Here is a 21512-nt window from a genome sequence, read left to right as displayed (position 1 = left end):
TCAAATTCCCCTAATCCGACGCCATTAATCTCATAATCCTTAACTTGTTGTTTAAGCTAACTTAATTACAAAACATAAAAAGGTATAATGTAAGTTAATCAATTATTCAGCTTCATCTTTTTCTCTATTACTTTTATGGTTCGATTTTCAGATAACATGCAGCTTAGAGAGATAATAATAATAATAATAATAATAATAATAATAATAATAATAATAATAATAATAATAATAATAATAATAATAATAATAAATCTTCTGACCTGTTGTTGTGTTCCTTTTTATTGAAACTTACCCTCATCCCACCACCATCGCCACTCTTCTTCTCAATCTTGGGACCTTAAAAAAACAAATTCCACATAATTAATAAAACCCTTAACAACATCTGTAAAAAAAAAAAAGAAATCTGACTTGGTACATCGCCACTGTCGTAGACGAAGTCGAACCTTCTCCAACCAACAAAAACTCATCCAACATGAAATCCTAAAGGTTGAAGAGAACATCATGTTGTAGGATAGACATTAAAGATTTAGAAGAAAACTTACCTGTTTCTTGATTCCAATTGAGACCACGGCATTGCGACCACGACATTTGTAGGATAGACATTAAAGACATTAAAGATTTAGAAGAAAACTTACCTATTACAATCACCAAATGAATAAATAATACCAAATTCAAATCAATGTCTATAAATTGTACCGAATATCCGATAACCAATAACCATGTTTTGATATTCATCTCTTTCCTGATTTTCTGCTACAACTTCTCAATTTGGGCCTCAAGGCCAGCGTTTTCTTTAGCTATCTAATCATAATAAACGTTAGCAAACAGATCAGATGCAGCAGTAGCCCCATTAGAAGCAGCAAACGGCTAGACGCAACCCCACCAGATGTCTCTAGAAACATAAATTCAGAACCTACGAATCCAAACCAATCACTGTTTTTTTCTTTTACTGTTGATAGGAATACCCTAACATCTTGAGCATAATCTTGCTTCAAGTGAATTCTCATTCTCATATGTAATGTTTTTCAGTAATGAAATCTTTCTCCTTGGCAATTATAGCTGTTGCCCTGCTCATTCTTCATCAAACACTGCTTATCCCACAAAATATTTGTTTTCCAGACACCCACTTTAAATCTAAACAGTGGATTAGAGACCAAACCATACAAAGGCTTCGTTCAACAATTACTTACACAAATCGATACATATATGAACACAATAAAAAAACAAACAGACAAAGAAATGTAGATGGCCATATACGAACGAAAGAATCAAAGGATTATATGATTGCATCGATGGCTTTAAAACAGTAGTGCCATATTTTATAGGAAACAAAGACAGGATGCGATCGGGTAAAAAGAGTAGTGTGTATGGGCCAGGTAAAAACGCTTGGGTTTGTATGTATAGAAATCGTTTAGGCGGCAAATCACAAAATCAATGGCTTTGAAAGCTTAAAAAATTCTGGTCAATTTTAATGAAATTTGAGTAATATTATTGTTAATTTTGTTAAGGCATTTCATCGAACAGTTTGTATGCATCTTGAAATGTCACACCCCTATTTTCCACGTATCACCGGTGGGCCCGGTGGGGAGTATCGTGACGTAGTTGATATCATCATAGTCAAACAACACAAATAATGAATGCACAGCGGAAGCAAAAGATAAAATATTACAACCCGATATAAAGTAATATCCAAGTATTACAAACGGAATGTAAAGGATCCACAGGCGGATCTTAAAACAGAAAGATAAACACTGTTCAACAGACTTTAGGCATCTAGAACTTGCAAGATTCCCTATTGACGCCCTGAGCTCCCAGCCAATTACGTACAACACCTGTTACTTAACCTTTTTGGAAAATACGTCAGTTTACACTGGTAAATACAACTTAACTGACTGATTTTGAAAATAGTTTAGAAAATTGATTTGAATGCTCAAGGCACAACATTCTTTTATAACTTGGGACAATTATATAAAAATAATCTTGTATACAGATTTACATGTTCGTTATACATTTAGGGCCCGATGTAGAAACCGGGTCAAGATTAACAGACACACCACAAGTATAGGCCCACATGAGCGTGAGATACCGTTTCCCTTATGCAACTGTCAGGTGTATGCCTACACCCCGTGCATAAGACGTGGTCATTTTATAATACAATGATGCCAAAGATATCCGGGACATGGTCATTAACCCCTAAAGGCCTTTATTTCAAACAAGACAGATTAAAGCGGGTTACCTCAATAATTTAATCATAATACGATTAAACATTCAATACCCGACCAAGCGGTATTATTATAATACCGTATCCCAAGCCCGTATAGGGAAAATAAGCTAAGAGTATTTACCTGAGCTAAATATAAATTCAATCCCAGCCGTATATCAAATCAGCAAGCACGCGTACTTCTACTGGGGCTCCTAATATGGAACAAAGGTTTTTAATAACCTATTAGATTCCTAACGGGTCTTAATTGAGCCTATGCTTAGACCGGTTATTTTAAGGAAATGTTTACGGTTCAAAACGCAAGATTAAGCGGGCTGGATTAGAATGTGATTTAGACCCGACAAGTTTGGAGACTTGTATAATATGGGTAAACTAAACACATTCTGGATTTTGAGGTGAAAATGATAAGGTTTGACCCGTTTCGGTTACTTTATGCAAACTAGATACATAAACGGATCCAAACGCGAAACGTGCGTAACGGGTAACCATAAGAGTCATATACAGGTTTCCTAAGTTAATATGCCTTAAATATGATGTGATATCAGTAAGATACCTTCCGTTATGCCCAAAATGAATTTAAAACCAATTTATGCCCCGAAGGGGTATTTTAGTCATTTAAAAGGTTATAAAAGAGATCAAATATAAATCCGAGGTTCAGGTCTGATTTGATTAGTAAAAATACTTAATTTACTAAGTTATGTCAGTAGGGTATTACATATATGTGAAATTTATCATTTATAACCAAACTATGCCCCGTAGGGGTATTTTGGTAATTTCACATAGGCTTAAAAGGTCAAAACTGGAAATCCGAGTTTAAAACTTTTCCTTACTGTTAAAATGTAAAAATTTACTGAATATATCAGTAGGCATCAACCCTTATATGTTTAAAATAGTTTTGATACATACTATGCATTAAAAACGCTTAAAAAGGCGATTTAGAGCCATTTCCGGGTTTTCAAAGAAAAGCTGATATTTTTATTATTCCAGAAGGCTCAAAATATTTTATTTATCATATTAGATTATTAGAAGAAGGTTTGGGGTCAAAACGATTTGTAAAACTCATTTTATAGCCCAAAAGGGCAAAACCGACAATTACCGAATCAAGCTTAAAACCCTATGTTATGCTCAGCCTAAAAATAAATAAAAATCTTCAAAAATCCCAAAATATTTTTTTATATCAGTGGGTAAAAAGTTTGGTATCAAAAATTGGGTTTAGATAGGTTATATGCTAATTACGTCGTTTAATTAATAAAAAGCTTTTTATTTACGCTATTGAGCATAACTCCTAATCTAAACCTCCAACTGATGTCAAATTTTAGGGACGTGTTTATATATCAGTAATAAAGGTTTCTATTCTTTCACATTTTCAAAAATATCATTTCATGGTCAAAAGGGCATAACGGTTAATAGTTAGGCATATAACGGAAACTTGCAATGAATAGGATACTAAGGATCTAGGTTGTATAACCTCAGAGGGTTATACTAACCTATAATATGGTCCTAATAGAATCCTAAGGCATATCTAAACTAAGCTAAGTCGGGTCAGAACTGAAATCAAAGCAAAAGTCAACTTTTGTGACTTTCGGTTCCGAACCGAGCCTATAGTTAGAATTGTCGGGTTGAACATGCTTAGGCATGTTCAACTAATATTTACCAAATTATTTATGTGGCAAAAATGATTTTATGACTTTTAATTTAATAGTTATGCATTTTATTTAAAACTAACCCGTTTGACTTTCATTTGACCCGACAATTAAACTAAGTAAACGTGGTAATTAGGAGGCGCCCTTTTGAGGGTTAATCACCTACCTAATTACGGTCACGTAGCCATGTTCGTTGCGAACCATGGCTTAGCCGTTTAAAAGTCAAAGCGTTTATCGCAAACACTTGACTTTTCGGCTTAAAACGCTAAATAATGAAACTAAGCATGAAGGAACACTTACAAAGGGTCCAAAGGACAGAAGGAGGTTCTCAAGAAGCTCAAGATCCTCCAATAATTAGAGAACAAACAGAAATGGAATGAGGTGTGAATGAAAGCCTAGATCAAGTGGGTTTATATAGGATTTCAAGAACCGTTAGGATCGTTTCTCGTAACCCGTGCTTCAATCTTGGCCCTCCATGTGTGCCCAAGGTTTCTAAATACAATGGGTGTTGAAAACCAGCTCATGGTATTGAGAATTTTACCTAAAAGCCCTTGAAAAATGACAAAAATGCTGAAATTATGAATCTGCCCAGACCTGGGCGTAGGCTACGCTGCAGGGGGCGTAGCCTACGGCCTGCACAGCTCAAACAATACTTTCAAAAGTGCAGTTTTGATCCCTGCTTGCATAATAATGTGTTTCTGACACATCTAAGGCCTGTTATCCTCATTTCAAGGCTCTAACATGATGCCTAAATATAGGGGACATGAAACGTGCTCAAAAACATGTCGAATGTCGGTTCGTTTGGCTGTACGGTCACGTTGTTCGTCTAATTACGACGAAACACGGACGGACGCGAAAAACGATCCAAACTACGCGAGGAATGGAATTTTATCAATCCAAACACTAGAATAAAATATCTTAGTGCTTACATAAATTTTTGGGTGTTTGGATATCTTCAGAATGCAAGATATGCGCGAAAGTGCAAACTTGTGCACTTTTTGACACTTTTAGTCCCTGCATGACATAAAAGTTTATTTTTGCGCACCAAACACCTCTAAGCCTATATCTAAGTTATATAAAGGATAAATAGGATATGTTTAACTTATGGACATTTTCCGGAAGGTCCGTTACCATACGATTCGACCTACTTTTGCAGTTTGACGCAATTAGTCCTTTAATTGCGCATTGTAGCGCGAAATGTCATTTAATGATATCCAAGCTTTCTATGGCTCATAATGGGCATTCCCAAGCATATACTTAAATATTACTATGCTCTCGATTGCCTAGATGGTCACCAAAAGGCGTAGATTCAAAAGTTGACGCTTTAGGTCCCTCTATTGCGCAAACTTGTGCACCTCATCATTTAATAGCATTGAAGCCTCATCTAATCCATATTAGACCTTCTTGAAAGTATTATTGAACATCACGATGCTTCGGGCTCGCTAAAAGGTCATTCAGAGGTATAATTAAACATATTGACACTTTTAGTCCCTCTAACTTGCAAAGTTGCGTGTAACTTTACTTATAGGCATAAAAACCTTAGATGGCCATTATTTGGCATTCCCAAGAGTATAATCAAATATCATGAAGCTCCCGGTTGGTTAAAAGGTCACTCAGAGGTAAGAATTAACATGTTGACGCTTTTAACCCTTTATTGCGCAAACTTTCAATTAATTACTCAAACGGCTACACTTGATCAACAAGTGGCTCATTTGTGTGTATAATAATCGTGAGAGGTTATTTAGAAACTTATTTTAGGTATGCTAACTCTTCCAGTCCTTTCATAATCAAAGTTTTTGATTTTTCAAAAAAAAATTAGTCCCTAAATTTCAATGTTTGACTTCATGAAGGTTCATTACACGTGTCAATACTTCATTGGACGTGATTTTACTAGGTGTTACATCCTCACCCCCTTAAAAGAAATCTTGACCTCGAGATTTGCTAAAGTATTGGAAGTACTTTTTGTCTAATATTGGACTTAATTTTCCCCAGTACATTTGGGCCTCTAAGGCACCCCGTTGACCTTTCTAATAGGTACATGTATCCTTTTGGAGCTTCTTAACCTGCCGATCCTTAATTGATACGGGTTTCTCGTCCAATCATAAAGTTTCATTAATCTGCCTATTATTACGTGATAATGTGTTTCGACTTATTGGCGAAACATATCCTTAAATCATCAGCGTGGGTCGCATTGCATGCTGCACTAAGCTCCTTATATAGGTTTTAGCTTATAGGCTATTGACCTTTGTTACATTCAATTCCCGAATGTTCATACATATCTAGGGCTTATCTTACCCTAAGGAATTTTAAGATTTAGCACACCCTTCTTAGGGCGATACCTTCGATTGAACCTTATTCCTTATTAAGGACTTAAGAAGGTTGCGACTTTTATCAATCCTCAATTTTCTGCCGATTACTGGCAACTTTTAGATGATTACGAATTCGAACGATCTTATTTGTTGTCTCCAATGCAACTTTCAGATCCTGATAATTGGACTTACCAATCTATTGTTCTAACAATAAGTGTTTAATATTCCATCTATACAAGGTCCCCAAAGGAGCAGCCTTGATACTTACATGACAACTATTATAGAAAAGCTTATTTAAGGTGAGATGGGTATTCCAACCACTGCTTAAAGCTAATCTTAAGGAATAGCTAATCTTTACAGTTAGTCGAACAAATTGACGATCCTGGGTTGTTTGATGGCGATTCTTAATCGTTGCCTAAATAGGGTTGCGGTAATCATTGCCTAAGCAAAATGAACCGTCTTTCTTAATTAACGATACCAAACTTTTACAATATCTAAGTTGGGCTATATGAACCTATATCTTAAAACTTATATAATCAGGGTTTCGATTATTCCATAATCAATATGGAGTTTTCACAATACTCCAGCCCAAAACGAGATGTTAATCTTAACTCTACTTGCCTCAGGAGGTAGATAGGGTAATCTTTGGAGAAGATAATCAAAACATACGGAGATTACAAAGATTTTCCAAATCTCATGTTCCAGTTCATCCATCATTGTTTGTGTCAGATACGGGACATATTCACATTACGAGTCTATGGATTCCTTTAGTCAGAGACATTTACTTGGATAATTCCGTTCTAGATATCTTCTTCGAATACCATTAGTTGACTTTTAGTATCATATTATCATTGGGATATCTTTGTGGTTCCATGCATTAAACCTCCATACTGATCAGGCATGGAAGCAATCTATGGAACGTATTAAGATACACCAGCCCTCATATGGAGCTTTTTGTCATACCATTTGGTATTCTTAATCGATAGCGATTAAGAGATATCGATTACTTATGATGATGCACTTCATCTGGAGAGAGAGAGTACACTAGAATTTTTCACGTCTGAAGATTTCCGACAGGAATGGAAGAAATGGTTCTTATGATTTCTGCCTGTAAGTTTTACCTTACACTTAATATCTATGGTTCTTATGGAAGACTTTACAAGTTTGCTATACTTATCGTTTTTGAAAGATTTATTGGTATCTTGTTCAAAACAGAACTCTTAGCGTTTATTCTACCTCATACGTTATGCTTAGGTTCTAATAAGCAGAAAAAAAACTTACAAAATTTATCATCCATAAATGACTTATCTGAATCAAACAATACCCTTTCATATACATCATTGATAAAGACGTACCGGTTATAACATTGTCATCTCGTATGACCTCTTTTGAACCCATCATAAAGACCTTAGCGTTGGTCTTCTTAACTTCCTTAGGCTTCCTTGCATACCTTGGGCAATTTGACTTGATATGCCCCTTCTCGTTACAGTTGTAACAAGTCGCATCTCCTATCTTCTGGCATTCTATTGCTTTATGCTCGCTAGATTTGCAGATCCCACAAGCCCTAGGCTGCGATTGGGATTTTGATTCGTACCTGCACTTCTCATAATGGCGCTTCTTGCAGGTCTTGCATTTAGGTTTCTGGTTGGACTTTTGTTTGTTCTTCTTTTTAGAGCTCTGGGAGTTATCTTCCTCCCTTTTCCTTTTTAGTTCACCCTTGATATTAGAGGCACGAACGAGATCCTTTTCGTGAGTAATGAAGGGTGGTCTTGGTTGAGATTTGGAGCAAGTAGCATTGGGCTCCTTGATCTTTTTTTCACAGCCTTCTTCACAGCTTTTCCAACAGCTGCGTCTATCATAGTCTGAAGAACATCTTTGGAAATTCTAAGGTTCACAATTGTAGTGTCATTAGCATGTGTCGCATCATCCATAACACGATCAACGACTGTCTTATCCGAGTTTGTCATACTTGATATTTGGTTCCTAACACCAAATAAAACGATTAGTTGCAATCAAACATCCGTTATTCATCATCATGATGACCTAATATATACCAACTATGGTATCGTTAAACCATTCAGGCTAATATAGTACGAACATTCTCAATGAACGTCATTTAGATATGTGTATAATCAATCATTCTTAGCCTAGGCCATAAAAGACCATTAATGACAATTAAGATTTGGACCTAGTCCATCACCTTTTTGACAGGGGATTAATTGTCACGTCTGTCTTGATCATATTGATAATTTTGGATAGCTTGAAAGCTTGACATTAGGATATAGGATAAGAGTGTTTCCTATTGGATATAAAGCATCCATCTAAGGTTGCTGAAGCAGTCTCTAAATGTTATCGGCCAATTCTACCTTGCGCTATAAGCCTAAGATTCTAATAGGCGGATACAACAGCTTACAATATTTATTGTCCTCAATAGACTTTTCTGCGCCAGAATCAAATAATCCTCATATAAGCATCATTGATGAGGAAAGGTACCTTTTGTGATATCATCCTCCTGTATTGCCTCCTGGTGTTCATCTGGAAGACTCATGCGTTTGCTTTCTTGGCCTCTTCAGACTTCTTCTGATTCCTAGGGCAGTTAGTCTTGATGTGCCCCTTTTCGTTACAACCATAACAAGTTGCGTCCCTTAACTTCTTGCATTCCAAGGTCTTGTGCTCCTTGGACTTGCAGATTCCACAAGGTAGGGGCTGAGATTCAAATCTTCATTTCCCGAGGTGATATTTCCTACATGTTTTGCACCTGGTCCTTTCACTTGTCTGCTGGTTATCCTTTTTTTAAACCCGGAACTCTTCTTATGATCAGAGTTCCCCTTTTTCTTCTTATCAGAGTGATGAGAATCCTCATCCTCCTTCTTTCGTTTTCCATCTTCAGAAGCTTTGGCAGCCTTGCTTCTGACCACATCAAGTGTGAGAGATAGCGATAGATCTGCTACTGACCTGAACGTAGTAGGTCTTGATGCCTTCACACTTGCCTTTATTTCAGGGGCTAGACCCCCATAAAGCGGGCTATACGCTTTGGTTCCGGTGTAATCAAGTAAGGAACCAATCGAGACATGGTATTGAAATTTGTAAGATATGCCTGGCAATCTAAGTCCTTCATGACCAATGCCAAGAAATCGGTTTCAATTTTCTCAACTTCATGTTGAGGATAGTAACTTTCCTTGATAAGAGCAACAAACTGTTCCCATGTTAGATTATACAACGGGATTTTCCCAGTAGCCTGGATTAGCGACCTCCACCAAGCTAGAGCTTCTCCTTTAAAAGATTGTGAAACAAACTTCACAATGTCTTGCTCTGCACATCCGCTAATATCAACAACAGTGTCCATCTCCTCGAGCCACATCATGCAGTCGATGGCTCCCTTTTCTCCTGTGAAGTCTCTGGGCTTGCAGGAGGCAAAATATTTATACGAACAGGCTTTAACATGTGGCTCTTGGTTAAGCACAACCTGTCTAGGCGGATCACTCCTCTGATTTGATGAGTGATGAGCATCGTCCTCCTTTGACTCATGCGTTTTAGAAGGGGGGTTACTACGAGCCACAGAAGGAATCTTAGAGTGTGCACCACTTGACTCATTATGCTGTCTGTCAAGAGCTCGAGTAACAACATTATCTATCAATGCCTGTAGTTCCTCACCAGTTATATTAACTCTGGTAGTGTCATTGTTCTCCTTCGGGTGGCTGTTAACCTCATCTGATCCAGCCATGTAGCTTGATTGCTACATAAATATTAACAATGATTTATTTAGAGTTTATTATGGAATCATCATTTTTGAATGATTCATTAACCATGATAATATAAACCATATTGGTTAATTTGTTAGTTACATTTAATCAGTATTTTCATTATAGTTTATCCTAGTTATAAAACATTAAGGATATTAAAGTTGCGCAAAAGGCCTAGTCACAAAGACAATTTTTAAATTTATAAGCCATGATTTCAGAGAATCGAGGCATTCAGGTTTGAACATACTTCATTACCTTTTCTTGACAAAGAGTCAAAGACTACAACTGTCTTTTGTCCCTTAGGACTATAGGTATGGCCCGTAGCCATTCCATCATTTTAGGGATGATTATCTAAATAAGGGAAATTGAAATATCCCAATTTAAAGATGACCTATGTGATTTTATCATATCACAGTTTGTAAAAAATGTTAACATGCTTTTAGATGTTAACAAGTATTTTGAATAGGTTTTACCATCTCGGCCGTGTCCGAAATGACAGGTAGGCTAGGTTTTACCTTTAAGATTCTTTTTAATATTAAGAGCAGAACAATCCTAAATTGAGATGTTAATAAGGATCTGGATCTATTTGAGGAACTGCCATCTTGGCCCTGTTCTTAAAATGACACATGGGCTAGGTCTTGTCCTTTTTAGATTTTGCCATTTTATAATAATGGTAGATCTTGTAATAGGAACGCTATTTTAAATATAACCGTTCCATTTAAAATTTAAACAGGTACAAGGTTGCCCTAAACGGGACTTCTAACAGCACTAACTCGCCCATTCAGGGGCTAATCAGAAAAATAACAAAGGAAACAATTGAAGGACAAAAGCGAATCAGGTGTAGTCCTAAGTTCTTTGTCTAGACTCAAGAATGTGCAACTGAGATTAAACACAAAAGGCTAGTGTTTAATTCACTCAGTGTTGGCTCTGATACTAACCTGTCACACCCCTATTTTCCACGTATCATCGGTGGGCCCGGTGGGGAGTATCGTGACGTAGTTGATATCATCATAGTCAAACAACACAAATAATGAATGCACAGCGGAAGCAAAAGATAAAATATTACAACCCGATATAAAGTAATATCCAAGTATTACAAACGGAATGTAAAGGATCCACAGGCAGACCTTAAAACAGAAAGATAAACACTATTCAACAGACTTTAGGCATCTAGAACTTGCAAGATTCCCAATTGACGCCCTGAGCTCCCAGCCAATTACGTACAATACCTGTCACTTAACCTTTTTGGAAAATACGTCAGTTTACACTGGTAAATACAATTTAACTGACTCATTTTGAAAATAGTTTAGAAAATTGATTTGAATGCTCAAGGCACAAAATTCTTTTATAACTTGGGACAATTATATAAAAATAATCTTGTATACAGATTTACATGTTCGTTATACATTTAGGGCCCGATGTAGAAACCGGGTCAAGATTAACAGACACACCACAAGTATAGGCCCACATGAGCGTGAGATACCGTTTCCTTTATGCAACTGTCAGGTGTATGTCTACACCCCATGCATAAGACGTGGCCATTTTATAATACAATGATGCCAAGGATATCCGGGACATGGTCATTAACCCCTAAAGGCCTTTATTTCAAACAAGACAGATTAAAGCGGGTTACCTCAATAATTTAATCACAATGCGATTAAACATTCAATACCCGACCAAGTGGTATTATTATAATACCGTATCCCAAGCCCGTATAGGGAAAATAAGCTAAGAGTATTTACCTGAGCTAAATATAAATTCAATCCCAGCCGTATATCAAATCAGCAAGCACGCGTACTTCTACTGGGGCTCCTAATCTGTAACAAAGGTTTTTAATAACCTATTAGATTCCTAACGGGTCTTAATTAAGCCTATGCTTAGACCGGTTAGTTTTAAGGAAAGGTTTACGGTTCAAAACGCAATTAAGTGTAGACTGGATTAGAATGTGATTTAGACCCGACAAGTTTGGAGACTTGTATAATATGGGTAAACTAAACACATTCTGGATTTTGAGGTGAAAATGATAAGGTTTGCCTCGTTTCGGTTACTTTATGCAAACTAGATACATAAACCGATCCAAACGCGAAACGTGCGTAACGGGTAACCATAAGATATATACAGGTTTCCTAAGTTAATATGCCTTAAATATGATGTGATATCGGTAAGATACCTTCCGTTATGCCCAAAATGAATTTAAAACCAATTTATGCCCCGAAGGGGTATTTTAGTCATTTAATCCGAGGTTCAGGTCTGATTTGATTAGTAAAAATACTTAATTTACTAAGTTATATTAGTAGGGTATTACATATATGTGAAATTTATCATTTATAACCAAACTATGCACCGTAGGGGCATTTTGGTAATTTCACATAGGCTTAAAAGGTCAAAATTGGAAACCCGAGTTTAAAACTTTTCCTTACTGTTAAAATGTAAAAATTTACTGAATATATCAGTAGGCATCAACCCTTATATGTTTAGAATAGTTTTGATACATACTATGCGTTAAAAACGCTTAAAAAGGCGATTTAGAGCCATTTCTGGGTTTTCAAAGAAAAGCTGATATTTTTATTATTCCAGAAGGCTCAAAATATTTTATTTATCATATTAGATTAGTAGAAGAAGGTTTGGGGTCAAAAGGATTTGCAAAACTCATTTTATAGCCCAAAAGGGCAAAACGGCAATTACCGAATCAAGCTTAAAACCCTATGTTATGCTCAGCCTAAAAATAATTAAAACTCTTCAAAAATCCCAAAATATTATTTTATATCAGTGGGTAAAAAGTTTGGTATCAAAAATTGGGTTTAGATAGGTTATATGCTAATTACGTCGTTTAATTAATAAAAAGCTTTTTATTTACGCTATTGAGCATAACTCCTAATCTAGACCTCCAACTGATGTCAAATTTTAGGGACATGTTTATATATCAGTAATAAAGGTTTCTATTCTTTCTCATTTTCAAAAATATCATTTCATGGCCAAAAGGGCATAACGGTCAATAGTTAGGCATATAACTAGGGGTGTTCAAAACCGGATATCCGAAAATTCGGATATCCGAATTTCGGATATCCGAAAATTTCGGATAGTTAATTTTACTATCCGAATCCGTATCCGAAATTTCGGATACCCGAAATTCGGATATCCGAAAATTCAGATACGGATTCGGATAATGAAACGGATATCCGAATTCAAAAACAAATTATTTCAAAATAAAAGTCACTTCTGATTATCCATCTATTTAGTCAAATATCACCTTGTTAATCATTGGAAGTTTCATCCATGGATCTGAATTCTAAAAAAAACAATCTGTTTCCAGAACAGCAAAGCATCGGACAAATGATTACATCAAAATTTTGTTCCCATTTTCAAAAAGTAACTCAAAAAATGGCTTTATTGGATGAATATCCATAAGAACAGCAAAGCACCGAGCAAATGAATATATCCAAATTGTTCCCATTTCCAAAACATAACTAAAAAAGTAGCTTTATTGGATGAATTAAAATATTAAACTTCAAATTTCATATGGGATTAATGGTACTGTAATATCCATTTAATCAAATATTACACCATGAATGAGAGATGAGATATTGATATGCGATGAAAACAGAAAACTCTAAAATTCATATTTGTTAACAAAAGAGAAAATCTCAAACTAAACAACTGACATAAAACACATGTATAAACCCTAGTCATCGAATTGAAGATGAGATATTGAGGTTCTTGTTAGATACCAAACCAGTGGTGAAATAGATGTTCCAAACCAGGTAATTGAACGAGGATTACAAGCCTAAAAGAGTTGATTATGTCGAAAACAAATTATAGCCAACAATAGTCGAAGGAGATGGAGAGCATTGGAGGGATGAAGGCGTGCGTGGGGGTGGGTGAAAAAGAAAAGGGGCAGTGTAGTGCATGATTAGGGTTTTCTAGAATATATCTTATATATATATATATTTAAAATATAATAAAATAAAAGTGTTTAATATTTCGGATATCGGATATCCGAAATATCCGAAAATTCCCAATATTGCTATCCGAATCCGAATTCGAATTTTCGGATATCCGAAATTTCGGATAATTCGGATTCGGATTTTTGGATATTTCGGATTCAGTTTTGGATTCGGATTTTTTTGAACACCCCTACATATAACGGAAACTTGCAATGAATAGGATACTAAGGATCTAGGTTGTATAACCTCATAGGGTTATATTAACCTATAATATGGTCCTAATAGAATCCTAAGGCATATCTAAACTAAGCTAAATCGGGTCAGAACTGAAATCAAAGCAAAAGTCAACTTTTGCGACTTTCGGTTCCGAACCGAGCCTATACTTAGAATTGTCGGGTTGAACATTCTTAGGCATGTTCAACTAATATTTACCAAATTATTTATGTGGCAAAAATGATTTTATGACTTTTAATTTAATAGTTATGCATTTTATTTAAAACTAACCCGTTTAACTTTCATTTGACCCGACAATTAAACTAAGTAAACGTGGTAATTAGGAGGCGCCCTTTTGAGGGTTAATCACCTACCTAATTACGGTCATGTAGCCATGTTCGTTGCGAACCATGGCTTAGCCGTTTAAAAGTCAAAGCGTTTATCGCAAACGCTTGACTTTTCGGCTTAAAACGCTGAATAATTAAACTAAGCACGAAGGAACACTTACAAAGGGTCCAAAGGCAGAAGGAGGTTCTCAAGAAGCTCAAGATCCTCCAATAATTAGAGAACAAGCAGAAATGGAATGAGGTGTGAATGAAAGCCAAGATCAAGTGGGTTTATATAGGATTTCAAGAACCGTTAGCATCGTTTCTCGTAACCCGTGCTTCAATCTTGGCCCTCCATGTGTGCCCAAGGTTTCTAAATACAATGGGTGTTGAAAACCAGCTCATGGTATTGAGAATTTTACCTAAAAGCCCTTGAAAAATGACAAAAATGCTGAAATTATGAATCTGCCCAGACCTGGGCGTAGGCTACGCTGTAGGGGGCGTAGCCTACGGCCTGCACAACTCAAACAATACTTTCAAAAGTGCAGTTTTGGTCCCTGCTTGCATATTAATGTGTTTCTGACACATCTAAGGCCTGTTAACCTCATTTCAAAGCTCTAACATGATGCCTAAATATAGGGGACATGAAACGTGCTCAAAAACATGTCGGATGTCGGTTCGTTTGGCCGTACGGTCACGTTGTTCGTCTAATTACGACGAAACACGGACGGACGTGAAAAACGATCCAAACTACGCGACGAATGGAATTTTATCAACCCAAACACTAGAATAAAATATCTTAGTGCTTACATAAATTTTTGGGTGTCTGGATATATTCAGAATGCAAGATATGCGCGAAAGTGCAAACTTATGCACTTTTTGACACTTTTAGTCCCTGCATGACATAAAAGTTTATTTTTGCGCACCAAACACCTCTAAGCCTATATCTAAGTTATATAAAGGATAAATAGGGTATGTTTAACTTATGGACATATTCCGGAAGGTCCGTTACCATACGATTCGACCTACTTTTGCAGTTTGACGCAATTAGTCCTTTAATTGCGCATTGTAGCGCGAAATGTGATTTAATGATATCCAAGCCTTCTATGGCCCATAATGGGCATTCTCAAGCATATACTTAAATATTACTATGCTCTCGTTTGCCTAGATGGTCACCGAAAGGCGTAGATTCAAAAGTTGACGCTTTAGGTCCCTCTATTGCGCAAACTTGCGCATCTCATCTTTTAATAGCATTGAAGCCTCATCTAATCCATATTAGACCTTCTTGAAAGTATTATTGAACATCACGATGCTTCGGGCTCGCTAAAAGGTCATTCAGAGGTATAATTAAACATATTGACACTTTTAGTCCCTCTAACTTGCAAAGTTGCGTGTAACTTTACTTATAGGTATAAAAACCTTAGATGGCCATTATTTGGCATTCCCGAGAGTATAATCAAATATCATGAAGCTCCCGGTTGGTTAAAAGGTCACTCAGAGGTAAGAATTAACATGTTGACGCTTTTAACCCTTTATTGCGCAAACTTTCAATTAATTACTCAAACGGCTACACTTGATCAACAAGTGGCTCATTTGTGGGTATAATCATCGTGAGAGGTTATTTAGAAACTTATTTTAGGTATGCTAACTCTTCCAGTCCTTTCATAATCAAAGTTTTTGATTTTTCGAAAAAAATTAGTCCCTAAATTTCAATGTTTGACTTCATTAAGGTTCATTACACGTGTCAATACTTCATTAGACGTGATTTTATGAGGTGTTACATGAAACCACTCACACTTAAACAACATGACAAAAAGAAAAAAATAGCCTCTGACATAAACATCTGCCAAATGTTCACAATCATATCAGATTTCTAACAAATATTAGCTTATGCACCATAAAAAAATGAAGCTACAACTATTCTCTTAATTCTTGAATAAATGAAGAAAACATCATCCCATGAACTTAAACTAAACTAATTCATATCCAAAAGGCAAAAAATCAGAAAGAGTTAAACCCTATCCACAAAGCAAATCACAAAAGATTCAATCGATTAATCAAACAAACACTACCTTCCAAAGGTGTATCTTGAAAACCTATCTCATCAGTGTCAGCAAACAACATCATTCCCATAAAATCTTGAAAACACTATGCCAAACAAATAAACATAAAAAGAAATATGAATAATCTAAATCAAATATGAAATCGAAAGATACTGATTTATGTGCTGGTGAAACCCTAGCCGCCGCCCTTTCGTTGTCACGTTAAACCACAACCATCATAAGACCTCCCTGGAGAAACCCTAAATCAACCAATGTCGTTGTCATCATTCCTCTTCAGACCACCACCATCGCCGGAACCCTAGCTTTCACCGGAATCTGTTTCTATCAGCATTTTCATCAACTAAGCCTAACAAATCCTGACAATAAGTATAAAAAATAACAAAGAAAATTAAACAAACCAAACAAACAGAGAAGAGCATACCGTTTCCTTAAGCAAAATCAGTGACGACGACTTTAGATCACTACCTCGATGAAGCAAAATAAGTGAGAAGAGCATACCGTTTCCCTATGATGATTGAAGCAAAATTGAGAATTGGGGTTTGAGAGAATTGGGGTACAGGAGAAGGAGAATATTTAGGGTTTTTCTAGGAGAGAGAGAGTAAAGGGGGTGGAAGTTTGGGCGGGAAAATGAAAAAAAGTGTAGCCACCCATCATGTGTTTCATTACAAAAGAAGAATCTCTGAATTGATTTAATTTCTTTTCAAGTTCAATGATTTTTAGTTGTGCATCTGACAACTCTTTATATTTTTCAGAAATCTCTTTTGTTTTCTCACTCATCGTGTCATGAGCTAAGTCTATGATTATTCGTTTAATTTGCAAGTTAAAGCCTCAATTTCAGCTTCATATCCTTTAATTTTCTTCAAATACATAGACTCATTTCTTTTTACGAAAAAGTTTGATTCTTTTATGTTCGACATCTCATTCACCAGACTTTGGTTTTGTCTTGTCAACCTGTCAACTTCACCATGTAATTCACGACATCTTAAACAAACAGATTTAGTACTTACCTCTCCAGTTTGTTTGTCTAAGTTGGCCATGAGAGCCGCAAGGTCAGCTACCTTCTTCTATATGCAGCATCCTTATCTTTAGCATCTTGTTCATCATTAGACTTTTTCTTTTCTTCTTCAGCTTCAGTAGTCTGATAATCTGTAGCCTCTTCAGATTTAATCACCTTGTCAACTTCACCATATATTTTTGCTTCAGCATTCTCATCTTTAGCTTCAGCACCATCAGTTGGTACAATCTCTGCCATGAATGCCTGAGTGACATTCTCATCAGCTTCTAGATGAACACTCCAATCATATGACCCCTCTCGTGCAGTAGAGATCAAAGTTTTTGAGCCAGAGTTGTTTGATGCATTTCTGTTATTTGAACTTTGACTCGAAGACTCTGTCTTAGGTCTTTGACACTCTCTAGCAAAGTTGTTGGATCGACGTGTGACCCTAAACAGTCAGTCTGAGTAGTTCATCATCAAATACAAAGGCGGAATCAATGTAGATGATGTCAAACAGCTTGTTATCCTCTAATTTTCTCTTTATATTGATTTCCTGAGCTTTTACAAACAATTCTGACAAAAATCCGGTAGCACCTCAGCTCTCACACACTAATTCCGTACGAAATGACACAAGCACACAGGTATTTGTAGGCTACGTAATTCCGCATGAACGGTTCACGCGAAACTTAATTCCGTGCGGAATTAACTCACGCGGAAATACATTCAAGCGAAATTAACATTCCGTGCGAAATTATAATTCCATTCCGAATTATACTTTCATGCGGAATTACCCATAAACTTGGTTTCTCGATTTCCGTGCCCTGATCTATCTAGTACATTACAAGACTCAACAAAGACGAAGTTAACAGACATCAGTGCATCAACAGACTCCCCCTTGGATGTTGACGAAGTCTTTAGCATCCTATCTTTAGTTTTTAGTCTTGATCTTTCATTCTTCGTCTTGAATTATCTTTGTCATTGTAAAAACCTCCATCAATCTTCTATCTTCAAACTCTAACCTTCAATCTCCCCTTTGAATGTTGATCTAGAATTCTGACTCCCCCTTTCGCAGACTCCCCTTCTCGATCAGCTGGGACTTGAATTCTGGTTCAAACTTTAACATTCTCTTTGCCATGGGAATTTCACTCTTGTTTCCTGTTTCTCAAACAGCTAACATTATAATCTATTCAATTTTTTTTTAAATATATTAAATGTTCATCAGGTTTTGAAATCCACTTAAGTATTCAGGTCCAAGTTAATGACCCTGATTACTCAATTTATCTACCAAGTCCAACTTAATGACCTTGATTGATTTGTGACAAAACAAACTGATTTTTGTTCAACATTTTCAAACATTTTTCTGAAAAATACAAGTTTCAAATTAATGAACTTGTTTTGACTTTCCATTTTCTCATTTATCAGATTAAGCCCCTAACTCATCATCCAGCTTAGAATCTTTCTGCATCTGCTCCAACCTTCTCAATCTGAAGATCAACTCTCCACTTTGATTTGTTGGAAAATAAAGCAGAAATGAAAAATCTTTTTTGGATTTTTAATAAATTTTCTAAACTAGAAAATGAATTACAGGAATAGAATGCAATGAAAGTAAACTATTTACAAACATATTTTTGGTGAGCGTGTTAGGGAATCATATCAGCTAATGACAAGATACTAGCACCGTTAAGCTTGATAACATACTAAGTCTTAAACAATTCACTTAGATTGTCGATATGCTGATCCTCTTAAATTTTATACAAACTTTAATCTTCTCAGGATACGATTTAGGTGAATTAAAGACTTAAACTTATATGTGTGTCCCACCTCTTGAATATACTCCCGTATCCAGATCCCAATATTCAGTCTTACAGGTGAGTATACCACAGATGATATCTGTAAAAGGGTTAGATGCGAAACCGTCAGAGCTCAGGTTAGAACTTCCGTTCAGCAGAGAGATGACGGTTCGACTTAAGGTGTGTTCCCTTTAGAGAATCTTTTCTTCAACAGCACATGATTAACATTTTTCAATGCTTCATCATTTTTATGCTGAGGGCGGTGCTATATTTCAAGCAATGCAGAAAGTATTATACGGGGACTAGGCCATTGCTTCCGCAAAATCAGAAGTCCCGGAATAATACCCCAGATATCACTTAGTATAAGGACTTAGTGTCTCAGAAAAAGGGACCTTTCAAACAAGTTTTCAGGGGTTACCTATATATCCAAGATTTGTTCCCCACAAAATAAGCAAGTTTGAATTTTAAGTTTATATCCCACACAAGATTTACTGAATGTATAAATACCTATCGACACATCATCCGCGAGACTGTTTAAAAACTTTAAAACTTTACATTTCTTTAGCGTACCATAACTGTCAAGCCGATGTACTATCATTTTCCCTTTTTACACAAGCTCTTTTTCAGTTTTCTATTGTTTTTGAATTTTGAAATTTTCTCATGTTTTTGGATTTTTGAATTTTTTACTGTTTTTGTATTTTCTAAAAATATATATCTACTCCCCCTAAATACCAAAACATGTAAAAAATCGACAAACCATTGCAGATTGTTTCTCAACATCATCATCTCCAATGTTATCCTCATCAACACTAATAATCCCATCCGACACCGAAAGAAGCTTCACACCATTTAGTTTTAAAAGATATTTAAAACGAGTTTTGTCAAAAGCTTTGGTATGTAAATCAGCTTTTTGATTGTCAGTGTGGATTTTCTCAATTCATATCAACTTCTTCTAGAAGCAATCTCGGATGAAGCGATGACGAATTTCGATATGTTTCGTTTTAGCGTGATGAACAGGATTTTTCGTAATACTAATCGCTGCCTCATTATCAACAAAGATAGGGGTGTTAAGAAATTACAAACTGTAGTCGCGCATCTGTTGCTGGATCCACAAGATCTAAGAGCAGCAACTGCTAGCTGATACATACTCCGCTTCACATGTGGACAAAGCCATAGAGGTTTGCTTCTTACATTGCCAGGTGACCAATCGTGGTCCAAAGAATTGACAACCCGCTGTTGTTGATTTTGCGTTAACTTTGCAGCTTCTGTAGTTAGAATCAGAATACCCTTCGAGCGTGAAATCGCCTATGTTTGGATACCACAACCCCAATGATGGAGTTCCTTTCAGGTAGCGTAATATCCGTTTCACAATCACCATATGCGAAGCTCTGGGGCTTGACTGAAACCGTGCTGCGAGGCACGTCGGATACATGATATCGGGTCTTGAAGCAGTTAAGTACATCAACGATCCGATCATGGAGTGATACATCATTTCATCTACCCTGTCTCCGATGAGATCTGGGTTTATCCCATGATTTGTCGCTAAAGGGGTTGACGCTGGAGTAGATCCTGACATCCCAAATTTCTCTAAGACATCATGAACATACTTCGTCTGGTGTATGAAAATTCCCTCAGGTAGCTGTTCAACTTGAAGACCCAAGAAGAATTTCATCTCCCCCATCGATGACATTTCAAATTTTTTCTTCATAACTGATTCAAAATCTTTGCACAGATTCTCATTTGTTGACCCAAATATGATGTCGTCCACGTATATCTGAACTATCAGAAGATGTCCGTCGACCTCTTTGGTGAAGAGACTGGCATCCACTTTTCCACGGATGAAGCTGTTGGCTAACAGGTGTTGAGATAATGTCTCGTACCAAGCTCTTGGGGCCTGGTGTAAACCATATAGCGCTTTATCCAGCAAATAAACTTTGTTTTTGTGGATTGGATCGGTGAAGCCCGTTGGCTGTCCGACATATACCTCCTCTTTAACCTTCCCATAGAGAAACGCCGATTTCACATCTAACTGAAACACTTTAAATCCCTTCCACGATGCAAATGCCAGAAAGATTCTAATCGCTTCTAGTCGAGCCACGGGAACTTACACTTCAGTGAAATCTATACCCTCTTGCTGACTAAAGCCCTGAACTACGAGTCGAGCTTTGTTTCGAACAACAACTCCTCGATCATCTCTCTTGCATTTAAACACCCATTTTGTGTTAATTTTCCTGTGACCATCAGGCAAATCTACTAACTTCCACAC

This window comes from Helianthus annuus, chromosome 4 (genome assembly GCF_002127325.2).
Source record: "Helianthus annuus cultivar XRQ/B chromosome 4, HanXRQr2.0-SUNRISE, whole genome shotgun sequence".
Classification (NCBI taxonomy): Eukaryota; Viridiplantae; Streptophyta; class Magnoliopsida; order Asterales; family Asteraceae; genus Helianthus; species Helianthus annuus.
Note: the sequence above shows the minus strand (reverse complement) of the source record.